Raw genomic sequence first — 13,995 nt, forward strand, 5'->3', positions numbered from 1 at the left:
AAGCCCATTTAAATTTTAATCCTGCGCGCTGCGCAAAAGTTCAGTTATAAGAATGTTGGCCTAATAGTTAATTTAGCCTACTTTTAAAACGTTTATGTATATGTTTTTATATTTTTGTTTATATAAATTTTATTTATATTATTAGGCCCATTTATTCATTTTATTTTACAGCAGTTTGTGTGTACAATGGATATACGCCCATTTAAATTTTAATCGTGCGCGTTGCGCAAAAGTTAACATCAAAATTCTGGCCTAAAATTTTTATGTAGGCTATATTTTTGTTTATATAATTGTTATTTATATTATTAGGCCCATTTATTCGTTTAATTTTACAGGACTTTGTGTAGGCTATTCCTTCTTACATAGGCCTAATTTGTAATTTGAAATAAAACATTTCTATTTGAAAAATGTTGTTGTTGCTCATTAGTTCTTTAGGAGGTAAGGCTGTGGTCTAAGCTAACAGTGATATACATGTAGATTTTTTTTCCTTTTTTGGAGCGAGCGGGGGACGATTTGAGTGGAGCGCGGAGCAAACTGCGTTGAGCGCTGAGCGATAATGAGCGGAGCGGCCTGATGTAGCTTTGAGCGGGGGAGCGGAGGGGTGGACAGTTCCGTGAGCGATGAGCGGAGATTCTCACCGCTCCACTCCGCTCATATGCTCTCTATAGTACTATATAAATTACAAAGGTTTAATTGGCATCTTTATTTCAAACGACCCGACCAACTGCGACCCGACCAACTGCGACCCGAATATCATTAAAAATATTTTTGGATGACTCGTAACCGCGGGTAACCGCTCATTTCGGATCAACCCGCGCATCACTGACCCCCAACACTGCACGTTAACCCATGTGATAATGAGCTGATGAATTGAATCAGGTGTGTTTGATTAGGGAGACAAAGAAAATGTGCAGTGTTGGGGGTCCTCCAGGAGCAGGGCTGAAGAACACTGATGTTGGGCCCTATCTTGCACCCAGCGCAAGTGACTTTGTACACCGACGCATGTATCATTCCTATTTTGCACCCGCGCAAAGCGGACTTTTCCCTCCACAGAAGCACGTCGGTTAACTAAGAAATACACTTGCGCTCCCGGGGGCGGTTCAGCGCAAAGAGGAGGCGTGTTCCGGCGCAAACGTTGCTTCTTGCTATTTTGCAGGTTTAGAAAACAATTGCGCCACTAACCAGGAAAAAATAGTTTAAAGTCAGTGGCGCGTTGCGCATGTTATTCATAGGCTATTTTAAGGGCGCATGCTTGGCCATAATCAATGTAGCGTGTGCACAACGCGCACTTTGATTCTCTCATCTACACAGAAGCAGCAGTTTTCATTTTTGCAAATCATACATTATTACGATAGATAGATAGATAGATAGATAGATAGATAGATAGATAGATAGATAGATAGATAGATAGATAGATAAACAATTTATTATAAAAGCATACATCTAGCTTACACATTTACCCAAATTAACCGAAGTTAATTTGGGTGGATTTCTCCATTTCAATGTAACTTCTCTCTTTTACGGCCGTGACGAGAGCGTTGCTCTCCTTGGCTGTGAACCGCTGCTGGCGCGCGCCTGGCAAATCCGCCGTTACAATAGCAATCCGCTATGGAAAAAGCGCATCTGCTCTTAAAGGGAATGTGAGATGACGCTCTGATTGGTTTATTTCACGTTACGCCCAAACCACACCTATGAATAATGAAGCTACTTCAGACCAACCCCTTTTAGATTTGCGCCTGGCGCAAGAGTCATTTATCCCGCCGGGAAAATAGCAACAGCGCCGAGACCCGCCCACAAAGTTACTTGCGCTTTGCGCTTTGACACTTGCGTTTCAGATCGTTAAAATAGGACCCCTAGAGTGTCATGACCAAACTAGTGACTTATAACACAAATCATCTTCATGGCGTTAAAATAGATCATAACCGGCTCAGCAGTTGTTGATTAGATTAAAATGACTATTGAACTCATCAGTGATCTTGACTTTGAGCTTCACTTTTCATTTCATATTTGTCTCTCATTTGAAATATCACATGATATAATGTTTTTTTTTTTTTTTTTTTTTTTGACCTGATGGTCTTGAACAAGAGAGGAAAAACAGAGGCCAAAAAATCTGTCTCCTGCCCTCAGTGTAAATCAAGTCTGAAGATTCACATGAGAGTTCACACTGGGAAGAAGCGGCTCAGGCTTTCACTCTGAAATCACATCTTACATGATTAGACTGTACTGGATGAGAACTCAAATACTGCTATACTTCACATTAGCATCCATTTTGTGTCATCACTCTTTTAACATCTCTATTCAGTAAACAACTAATCAACTCAGCTTGAGTAACAGTGAAATTTACAATACTCACTTTCTCTCTGGACGCACACAACTTTAAACACTCAATAAACACTGATAGGTCCCAGAGTGAGTTAAATATAACAAATAATTGTGTCTGATTTGTCTCAGTTGTTACAACAGTAGGAACAAAGAAAAGCCCTAAGACCATCTTTAAACATTGGCTTAGAACCATACAAATGGACAGAAAACTGTAAGGAACATGTCCTACATATCTCCTTATTCATCCAGGGAACTGAGCACACACAGCACAAACCGCACCTGGAATAACAGCCAATGTAATCTCACCCACTAACACAGAAATGGACATCTGGGTGATTACCTCAACCAATTTACATCAAGTTTGGACTCTATGAGTTCAGAACGCTGCCGCAAGGACTTTGAGAAAGGTTTGGAAAGGAAATAAAGCATTTCCAAGGTTCTAAAGGCACTGTTTCATTTAACTTTTATTTTGGGACAAATCCACAAGCTCCACAGGGTGGGAAGGTGGGACGTGATGGGCGGACACTTGGAATGCAACGACCCAATTTGTCTCACTGTGAGGCGGGAGGAAGTAGGAAGGCGGGAATTAGTAATCGCCTCCCCAACTGGAAGGTTAGCTTATATTTATTTTCCACGTTGTCGGGTGATCAGTCCTGCAATGGGCTACGTCTTCCACTGGTATCTTTCCATTCGCAGTGGGAGAAAACTGGATCGCTTTCCACCAGTTGCAGAGCCGCACTGAGACTGAGAAACCTCTTCCCAAAGGCCTTGGCATTAGATTGTTGGTATATTAGATTGGTATTTGTGTAGAGACTGTATCTAGGGTCAGCATATACAGTTATATACGTTAGACATGTTATCTGTATATTCATAGTACATTCAATGCTTCATCCAGTCCGTTGCTCATCTACTTGGAATTCATTGTTATCGTCCATTTGTGTAGTAGTTTGTAGTTTCTGTTTGATTATTGATTTAATTTCCATAGTAGTTTAGTCAGTTTCCTTAGTAGTATTTATTGAGTGTGATATTTTTCTCATGTATATATATTTTTTTTTTTATAAATTCATTTTTATAGCAACTGTGTCATTCTTGTGTTGATAATCAGAGGCTCTACAACAGGGAACGACAACTGGCGGCCCGCGGGCCAAAACTGGCCCGCCAGCAATATTTTCTGGCCCGCCGGATTATTTTGGAAGTCCTAAATGCTGCACAAAACTCTTCCACTACTTGAGAAAAGCCGTAGTCGCACGGCGATTTCACCGCCGCATACTCACTGTGTGAAACGCCCTTAGGGAATCATGCGGCGCGGGATTAAATTTTAAAGTATAACGGTGCGTTCACACCGGACGCGAATAGCGCGTCAAATTCGCGCCTGCCGCGTCTAGTTATGCGCTTGACCACTTTGTATCCATTCGCGCGTCAAAAGACGGTTGCGGTCGGAACTCTGGTGTACTTTGGACGGAGCGTGCGATCTGACTGACAATAGCCCACTCCCGACATCTTTTGACAGCGTATCCGCACTTAATTCTGACCACCTGTACACCTCTGAGGAGCTGTTTGGAAACCATTGTCAGTCAACAACATTCTTTTTTTGCAAGGATGTTTGAAATAGTTCGGCAGAAAATAGCCTGCTTCATTTGTCAGTAGGGCAATATGATTTTCGTTTATGTTGCTTAGAAATTTGAGTGATAGGCTTTGTCCTATTTAATTTATGTTATTTATATTTCATAATTCTTTTCTGTGGCATTTTTTTTCTCTGCTGACAGTAGGCTACAATGTTAAAATAGCCTAATATTGACACGAACAGTTTTTTGTATAGCATTTATAATTATTATAGGCAACTTAATCTCCTTCTTTTCGTTAGAGATATTTGAATGTGAGATTATGGAAATAGGTTCTATTCAGCAACCGCTTAAAATACTGTTGAGTAGCCTACTTGGTCTGTTTAAAATTATTTCCTTGATATATGCCTAAGGTGTTAAATTAAAAATTAAAAATCAAAATTAAAATTTGTCTAATCCAGTAATAATTTTTTTCTATTTTTGATCTGAGCACAATCAGAAAATCAGAAAACCCGTCGTTATTAGTTTTTTCATTTTAGTTCAGGAAATAAATAATGAAAAAACAAGTCGTTTTTCATCTTTTTATTTTTGGTTTTAATTTGAAAAAACGATTGAACGAATGGTCCACGGACGGTGAAGGACCCATCATATTCCGCGATTATAGGCCTATATAAGAATATTTAATTTGTATCCATAGGCCAACTCTGTGTAGCTGGCCCGCCATCTACTGGCTAAAAAAAATATTGGCCCGCGGCCAAAGTTACATGCCGACCCCTGCTCTACAAGCTCGCCAGAATCTCACTAAATCCTTCAGATTGATCAGATGATGAACTTCCTATAATTTATATAATTCTAATTCTGTCAACAATCGTCCATGATTGTTCTGCACTGTCAAGGTGAAATTCCTCAGTTGGTGCCCTGTAATATAGGAAGGAATCCTCTGAAACTCTCACACTTGCCTTAGTGTGACCAAACATTTTTTTCAAAATGCCGCAGCTAGATTGCCGACAGGTTCTCGAAAGCGGAACCATATCACTCCAATTTTGTTTTCATTACACTGGTTGCCAATCCGTTACAGGATTGATTTTAAGATCTTGTTGTTTGTTTTTAAATCTCTAAATGGTATGGCACCACCCTATCTCTCAGATTTGTTGCAGATATACTCACCATCAAGATCACTTAGGTCTTCTGACCAGAAACTCTTAATTGTCCCAAGGTCTAGACGCAAATTTTGGGGTGATCGTTCTTTTTCAGTGATGGTTCCGAAACTCTGGAATAGTTTGCCTTTGCATATTAGAACTGCCTCCTCAGTGGTATCTTTTAAATCTCTTTTAAAAACTCATCTTTTTTCTCTGGCGTTTTTGTCTAACTCTAATTGCTGATATGTTGGTAGCTTGTTTGCTTTGTGAGAGTAGTTATATTGATGTATTACACTGTATAAATGTTTTGTACATTCGCTCTTTGCATGTTTCTACAAATTGTACAGCACATTGGTCAACTACCCATTGTTTTTAATTGTGCTTTATAAATAAATTACCTTACCTTACCTATGAATACTCCTTGCGGTTGTCGATGCCAAGCTCTGCTTCCACATTATTGATGTGGGTGCCGCCTATGCGGGAGTGATGGAGGCACACTGAGGGAGCCTGCCTTTGGTCGCGCTCTCCAGCAAGGCACCTTGGGAGTCCCACCAGATGCCATCATCCCTGGAGCAGAGGATCTCGGGCCACTTCCACACACCTTTGTGGGGGACGAAGCCTTCCCGTTGCGCCATCACCTGATGCGTCCATATCCTGGAAGGAACCTCTGCAGACGCCGTCGGATGTTCAACTACCGCATGTCTCAGGCAAGAATGGTAGTAGAGCAAGCCTTCGGTGTGCTGGTAGCCAGGTTCAGGATCTACCATCGAGTGATGTGGCAGCATCCACACAATGTGCGTGAAGGCAATCTGTGTCCTCCACAACCTTCTTCGCCGTGATGCCCCAACACGCCCCATAGACCAAGGGAGAATCGAGCGCCCAACCCACCCCCCAGTGTTGTCTTGCCCAGTGTCATCTGACAAGGTGCCAATAATTCCACCGCGGAGACAGTTCGTGTCAGAGAGGCCTATACGACCTACTTTTCCTCTGAGGCGGGAGGTTTCCACCGACATGATCCTCTGTCAGAATTACAGACAATGACCAAAAGGCCCTTTTAAGAGCCAACCACAATGTCATAAATTGCAATTCCATGTCAGTGTTGTGTCACTTCATTTGCTAACTAAATTAATTTAAAGTAGAAAACTCGTCATTAATTGTTTGTAACATAAGTGTAAAGTATGCAAGTAATCACGTGCACTTTCTACATACGCTTTCTATTAGTGTTTTGTGTGTGTGTCGCAGTCTCTTCTAGCTCTCTCTCTTGCAAAAATAAACCACAGTACTGAATAATAGTTCAAATGAACTTTATTATACTAATGATACTACTGTGTGTGTGTGTGTGTGTGTGTGTGTGTGTGTGTGTGTGTTCAGCTCCACCAGAAGCACCAGATTCTGTAAAACAAAAAACAAATAAAAATGAAAGGGTGAGTAATGGCAGCATGTTACACATTATTAATGCCATTTTGGAGAACATTTCACAACAAAATACACTCAAATTCAGCTTCATATATCATCTGGTGCATTTTCAGCTTCATAGCAGCGTTTTTTTGGATGGACATCCTTTTTAGGGCGGGGAGCAGGCTGTCCAAGAAGGCCTGGTCTGGGTCTTTCTCCTGTGTTGGTGGTTGATTGGCAGATTCTATTGCATTCACAATCATCTGCTCAAACGCTGAGGGGCTTGCAGAGACAACCCGCCGCCTACGCCTGCACTCCCCTGACAGGTCTGGTGTGCCCTCTATTTCGTATGGGCGCACGCTCTCCTGTGTGTGATCTGTATCTGTGACTCTCTCTTCCTCTCTCTCCTGGTTCTCTCCCTCTTTCTCCTGTGAGACCTCTCCATCCTGGGTCTCTCCTTCTCCCTCCTGGGTCTCTCTCTCTGTCTCAGTAAGGTTGGAGGTTGTCCTTCCTGGCGTGATAAAGGAGGAAGGACATAATCTGGGCATAACGCCAGGGCCTCTTCTGAGAGGCAGCAGCCCCACTTACCCGTCTGGACTGGTCCTCCCTCCTATACCGAACATTGGCATCACGGAGGTCCCTCCACTTTTTTTTTTTTACATCCTCCACTGAAAAGCACAGACAATGTTCAGCACATTTTAATTAATTAATTGATCTGTGTGAACTGAACTTTGAACTAGTTCAAAAAATAAATATAAAATAAAAATCAGAAAACTTAAAGGTACAATATGCAAGAATTTTGCATTAAAATATCCCATAATCTCAAGGCCAGTGTTATATATTTTGTTAAGTTGATTACTTACAATATCCCAAATGTTTCCAACTATTTTTAAATCGTGAGAAAATTGCGATTTTAACCAAGGAAACGGGGCGTTAGAGCAGGGGGGAGCTGGGAGTCGCCAGTCAATTGCGTCATATCCGCGTTACCCTCGGTTTCCGCTCGTACTGCGTGGAGTCCTGGACAAATGCGGAAGTTGTAGTTGTAGCGTCTATCAAGCAACACACGTAGCTTGTTTCTTGCAGTCGTTATGGAACATAATTATTCTTTACCGATTGCAGCTGGTTCTGTCGACAAAGTAACGTTATGCTTAATTTTATATTTCCTAATGTAGCATTCGGTATGTAAGGGAAGTATTATTGCTTTAGATTTCTGTTTAGTTTATTGACATTGTTTATCACGTCTGGTGTTTATGGCCATGTAAATAAATATAGCATGTGTTATACATAAATATTAATCAGTATTTTGGCAAATGATGTGGGTATGTTCGAATGTACTTTTACAACAATTGTTTAGAACACGTAAAACTGCCCCACGTTATCACAACAATGAATTCGACATACAGTAACATCTATGATAACCAATGTAGTATTAAACCTTACTTTTCTTGCGGTTAATTCATTTTAATGAAATAAAAGTGTGATGAGGTTCAAGAGTCAGGAAGGAAGAAGACAGGGGTCGGCGTGACTGGGACTCGTACTTTATTAAAATAAAGCAAAACAAACAAAAGTCGTGCACAACGCGCATTCACCGTGGCAACCGCGACGGCACAAAACAGTTCAAAAATGAGAGCTCGGATCCACCGGTTTTCTTTCTCTGCGTCCAATTTTCTCTTCAGTCTCTCTCTCGTTCCAGCGCGCGGCTTATAAGCGGTCTCTCCACGCGGATCACTGCAATAAAACACAGGTGTTCGTCATTTGCACTTGACCTACTTGCTCGTCTCTTCTCTCTCCCATTACAGACCGCGCTGAACCCCCCCCCCTCGCCACAAAAAGCATGTCATTATAAAAAAAGAACTTAGCCTCATCCATGAACATGATTTTAGATTCCCGTCTGACTGATTTACATCCACGGTGGAGTTTAAAACGACAGTTCCCATCATTCCACGCTCCTTCACATCGTCATCAGAGAATGTCTAATATGGCGAGAAGTTTCACTCTCACTACACTTCCGGCTTCTGAACTGGTTGCAGTTCCACTCTGATTCCATATGAGGGCGCTCACAGGACGAGTGCAGAATGAATGGAGGTCAATGGCGGTATACCCCTCAAAATCCACTTTTCTCAGGATATAATTTTTTGTCTAGTAATTTGAATGTTGTATTCGAAAGGAGATGCAAAGAAATTACACATTGCTGGGTGTTAGATTTTTTAGAGTCACTTATTTGATTTAAAAAAGTCTTTCAAAAGAATGCTGACGTCATTAGCAGAATGCTAGCGTGTTATGGGCAACAACAACTCAACCTGTAAGAAATCAAAACGACATAAGTACTCGTTCATTCAACTTTCGACCTAAAACCCATGTTGAACTTGCAAAATCTACAATCACATCTGAGATTTCTCAACGGCAATCGGGTGAAAGAGACAAATTTAGCCGTCTAGCCCCATTGACTCCCATTCATTTTGCACTCATGGCGAGCGCCCCCAGTGGAACTCTGGTGGTACTACAACCAAAATTCGGTACAATAGGGCTTAATAGGGAGTGGACAGGCTCTCCGTAGACGGGCTCTGTCGTCATCAAGCTACGCCGTTGTTGTTGTTTGGAATGTAGCGCCCTCCAGAGGCCAAAAATTCTTGCATATTGTAGCTTTAACAGGATTTGTTTGAACGTCAGAACTTGTTCTCTACACTACACTCACAAACTTGTGTTTTGTTTTTTGTCAAAGATGTTATCTTTAACAAAATGTTTGACAAGCAAATGTACACAAAAGACAAGTCTTCTGCATGGATAATAGGTAATACTAATAGCATTAATAATAATTATAACAGAAGATAATGTCTCTAGTCTATCCTAATATTAATTATAAATACAATGTATATACAATATCAAAAACAAATACAATGTTGACCACCTCCTATGGTGTGTAAGGTATTTTGCAGCTAATTCTTTCCGAGCATATAGTGAAGTTTCTCAGAGTCATTTCGACTGAAGAATGAAAAATTCAGTGCTGCAAATTGTGGAAAAAATATTCCCCTTGTAGTGGTACTTGGGACAGACAAGAAAGTGTTTTCATCTTCTGTCTATCTGATTCAAATCACTGTATGCTAATTCAGTGGTATGAATTGAATTGTTGTTTTTATTTATATTGTTGTCCATTTCGAACTTCCATGCCTCTTATATAGTAATTACATACTATTATGTACCAATTTACTAATGCTCAAGACACACTCGTCTCTCTCACGCGTGCCCTCGGACACACTTCGCTCAACTCAACTTTTATTTATTTATACTCCAACATCTCCACGAATTATTGACTGGCGTAATAATCAAGCGACACAATGAATCGATAATGAAATTAGTTGCCAACTCTTTTAATAATCGATTTTTATCGATTCGTTGTTGCAGCCCTATATACCACTATATAACATTTAGCTGACCTGACATGTCAACGTCCTGGGCAACGTCCTGGGCAACTTTCCTCCACACAGCAGCCTTCCGATTGATGTCTCTATAACCCTCATCAGAGAGATTATACAGAATTGTACATTCTGACACTGACAAGATCAACCGTTCTAATCTCTCTGCCATTTTTGTTCTACTCGTTTCCGAAGCTTCCGACACTTTTCAACGGTGTAGTACGACGTCCGCTGGGGGCGTAATGCATATTACAGAGCTGATTTCAACTGCCAGTGTGAAGGCGGCGTTACACGGTCTACAGGTGTAGAGAATCTGCTCCTAATAAGACACAAAATACACTTTCAACCACTAGAGGGCAGACAGACATTAGGAAAGGAAACGGTAACCAGTCAAACTACCAGTTTATTTCGTCTTCTTCCTCGTCGAATTTCTGTCGCTCTACATAAGTCATCTGGAATAATTGAAACGAATGGCTATGAGCTACATACAGGCGCATTTGATAGACATCCATAGCGCCCAATAAATGGCTCTGGGCATTCGTAAACCACGCCTCAAATACGAGAAAATGAACATGTGGTTCCCAGACCACTTCTCAATGAGACAAGGTCTGGCGCTAGCCAGGCTAGTATTTTACAGTAAAAACGTTATAATATATCCGATTTTTATAGTCGATTTTTACTCATCTCAGTATAGCAATAGAGTTTGGTAAAAGCTGTTCATTCATTCACACACAGAAACGCGATTCATATTTAAACAGTCTTTTTGCAACATGACATCATGACTTTGCGTAAACATACACGCCACTTTCAAGTCAAAAGTGGCGTGTTATCTATACGCATTTTGAGCTATCCGCGTGTATGTTCACGCCGAAACGAACCGTCATCTTCCGCGTGTATGTCTACGCCGTTAAATGTCCGAGCGAAACGGAGCAAAATGTACTTGAAATAATCATGTTGGTCCCCTTTGGAAAACGTGTAGATGTCACAGTTTAACAGCCTCAGACGTGAATCTTACACGTACCATTATCCCCGGACGTTTGTTAATCCTACCCCTAAATCTAATCATAACCATTTCTTAAAACTATAGGCTACAATTATAAAGAAAAACAACAGACAGACAAGTATAATCACAATAATTTATTTAATGAGAAAATGTCAAAATCGGTACCAAAAGTTGTTCACGTGACGATGTGTCGCAGTCCTCTCTGGCAGTGGTTTTGTATGAGGTAACAGACAGAGCAGAATTTAAGTTATTAATTCAAATCCATGAAAACGTTAATCCGTCTTCGGTTCGGTTCGCTCTGAGGGCTGCGCGGCAGTGCGCACTTCATTTCAAATGTGAATGTGCATGACGCAATCTGTGACAAAGCAGGCGAGACGAGAGCCAATGAGCGTCTGATATTACTGCCGTAACCATAGTAACCTGTCGCTTCTTGAGGGTGCAATTTTTGAATTTGAATTCATAACAAGCGCGGGGTTTGACGTTTACGGTCAAGATGACGATTACTACTGGATAAAGGGCTGAGTTTGGATCTTTTTCTTGCAAATAATATATGGATTCTGAAGGTTTGGATTACATCAAGCTAATAAAATTGGTGTATTTTGTGAATCGATGTTGTGTTGTAAGGTTAGTATATTATGGTTCTATAGGAACCATAAATAAATTATTGTGATTATACTCGTCTGTCTGTTGTTTTTCTTTATAATTGTTGCCTAGGTAGTTTTAAGAAATGGTTATGGTTAGGTTTAGGGGTAGGATTCGTGGCTCAAACTATCTTTCAATGCCATATTGTTCATAAAAATGCCATTTTCCTACATATCTGTCCATTACGTTTTATCATTTTAATATTGTCCATAAAATGGGTATGTTTAGGTGTGGGAAGATTAACCCCAGTGACGGGTAGGTTTAGGGACTTTTAGGGAGTTGGGGTAGGTCATATCTATACAGTAATGTAACGTTAAGTCAACGGCGTTGATAAACACGCTGAAAAGCGATTATGCGTGTTGATAGCACGCCAAAAATGGAAATCGAATTGGCGTGTCATACATACGCCATTTCATGAGATCAGTCTGCTTTTTGTGTCTACAGACACTATTGTGATTAGAACAAAGCAAATATAGAACTGACCTATTCCTCAGCTGGATCTGTTGCTCCTCGAAATGAAACTTCCAGCACTTCTGAGTTAAATTTTCCAGGATTACTATTAAGTATTATTCCTCACAGCGTCGTAAAGTACATGAGTCTGATTACTCGCGGTGTGTGTTATCCAGCTGATGTGGGCGTTCACAGGTTTGCATGGATTGACTCGGATCATTTGCGTTTGAATAGCACGCGCTCTCCGTGGGCGGGGTCACATTAAAACATAATGAGCTGAGATGAGAACTGAAGAAAAGATCTCTCTTTTCATACATATTACATAAACTGAGAATATTTGTTTTTTATATAAATTACTTCATTTAAAAGAAAAGAATTCAAGCTTCATGCCTGTGTGTCTGTATGTCTGTTTGACTGAGTATTCGCTGAGTTAGTTCATTTTCGGAAGTGTTTCAGAATGGACTACACTGACAGAGAGAAGGCAGAGCTTGCATCATGTTTATTTTTCTTTATTTGGCAAAAAGCACAACACTTTGTTTTTATTGTGAGTATACACAAAAAAAAAAAAAAACACACTTAACAGGATCGAATGATGTATGACACTTGTATGTAAAATCAAATGCAACAGAGTATTTTGAGTCTCTTTTGCAAAGAGAAGAAAAAAAGCGAGCAGATCACGGCGGCGTGATTGCCGACCCCAGGGGGTTAAAGTTGCGCATTGAATTAAAAAAGGTAAGAGGATTATGGTCACAGCACACCACAAGAGGGTGAGAGCATGCCAAGTGCACCTCAAAATGTTGAATAGCGAGGACTAAAGCCTCCTTCTCAATAGTAGAATATTTCCGCTGTGCACAAATAAACCCATCCATCCACCCCATCTTCTACAACTTATCCGGGGCAGGGTCGCGAGGGCAGCAGTCTAAGCAGGGATGCCCAGACCTCCCTCTCCCATCCAATAAATCGCAATAATCTTTGTGCTTTGTTACTATTGATAAGAAACAGTCTCAGATTTCAAATTACGTCCATTTTCTTACGAAATTCAAAAACATAAATAGCATTTTGGCGCTGTGGCGTGAGATCGCTCTGGCACAGCTCAAGAGAAGCACATGATCTTCTCTTCCGCATTAATAATACTAGGTACAGCGCGAAATAAACATGAATGAGCATCGAAAGTGTGTTAAAGATAGAGTACAACTTATCGAACTTATCCATATCATGTTACATGCAATCGCTCAATCACTGTTTCAACCGTGGAAAGACGTCAGTAAAGCACATGTAAACAATGTTATGTAACGTCACATTTACCTCAGAAAAACCATACCCAATGACCATAAACTTGTTAGTCTAGAAAAATTTACTTTAGAGAGGAGCATTTTGCTAAATATATGCACCATATTACATATTATAATTTTAATGTTCTTCAATATTTAATGTATGTTTGAATAAATCTGGCAAGTTTTTATAACAGCCACCATTTAAATGTTTATATTTCATTTAACTTTATTATTGTAAAAATAAATGTGTAATTTCAGTGTTTTTATACAAATCAGTTATTTTTTACTTTCAATATAGTAGGCTAATGAAGCCTAGTGGGCTACAACTGACTCCCATAGTTTACAGCATTAGTTGATTTGTTTTCCTTGATAAATTTTGCCATGTATTGTACCTGATATCCAAAATAATCAATGAATCGAATCAAATCGAATCGAATTGCAAGCTTGTGAATCAAAATTGAATCGAATTGTGAAATTTGTGCCAATACCCAGCTCTAACTTGAACAATGTAAAAATGAACAGCACTCTAAACATTTCTTATTTAAAAAAAAATGTATATATTTTTTTTATATACAGTATAATTGTGCTTCAAATTTAAAAAAAAGTATTTACCTTCACCTTATTCTTGTTTAAAATCATTTATATAATATATATGAATGTATATGGAGCGTGATAAAAAGGTAACCTTGAAATCGTGGCGTTAAAGGCGACACGAGCCGAGGAAAATTTTGGTGCACCTACATTTTGTGCTGGTGCTCCTAAATAAAAAAAGTTAGGCGCACCAGTGCAACCAAG

Source organism: Leuciscus leuciscus (assembly GCF_965113295.1).
Source record: "Leuciscus leuciscus genome assembly, chromosome: 1".
Classification (NCBI taxonomy): domain Eukaryota; kingdom Metazoa; phylum Chordata; class Actinopteri; order Cypriniformes; family Leuciscidae; genus Leuciscus; species Leuciscus leuciscus.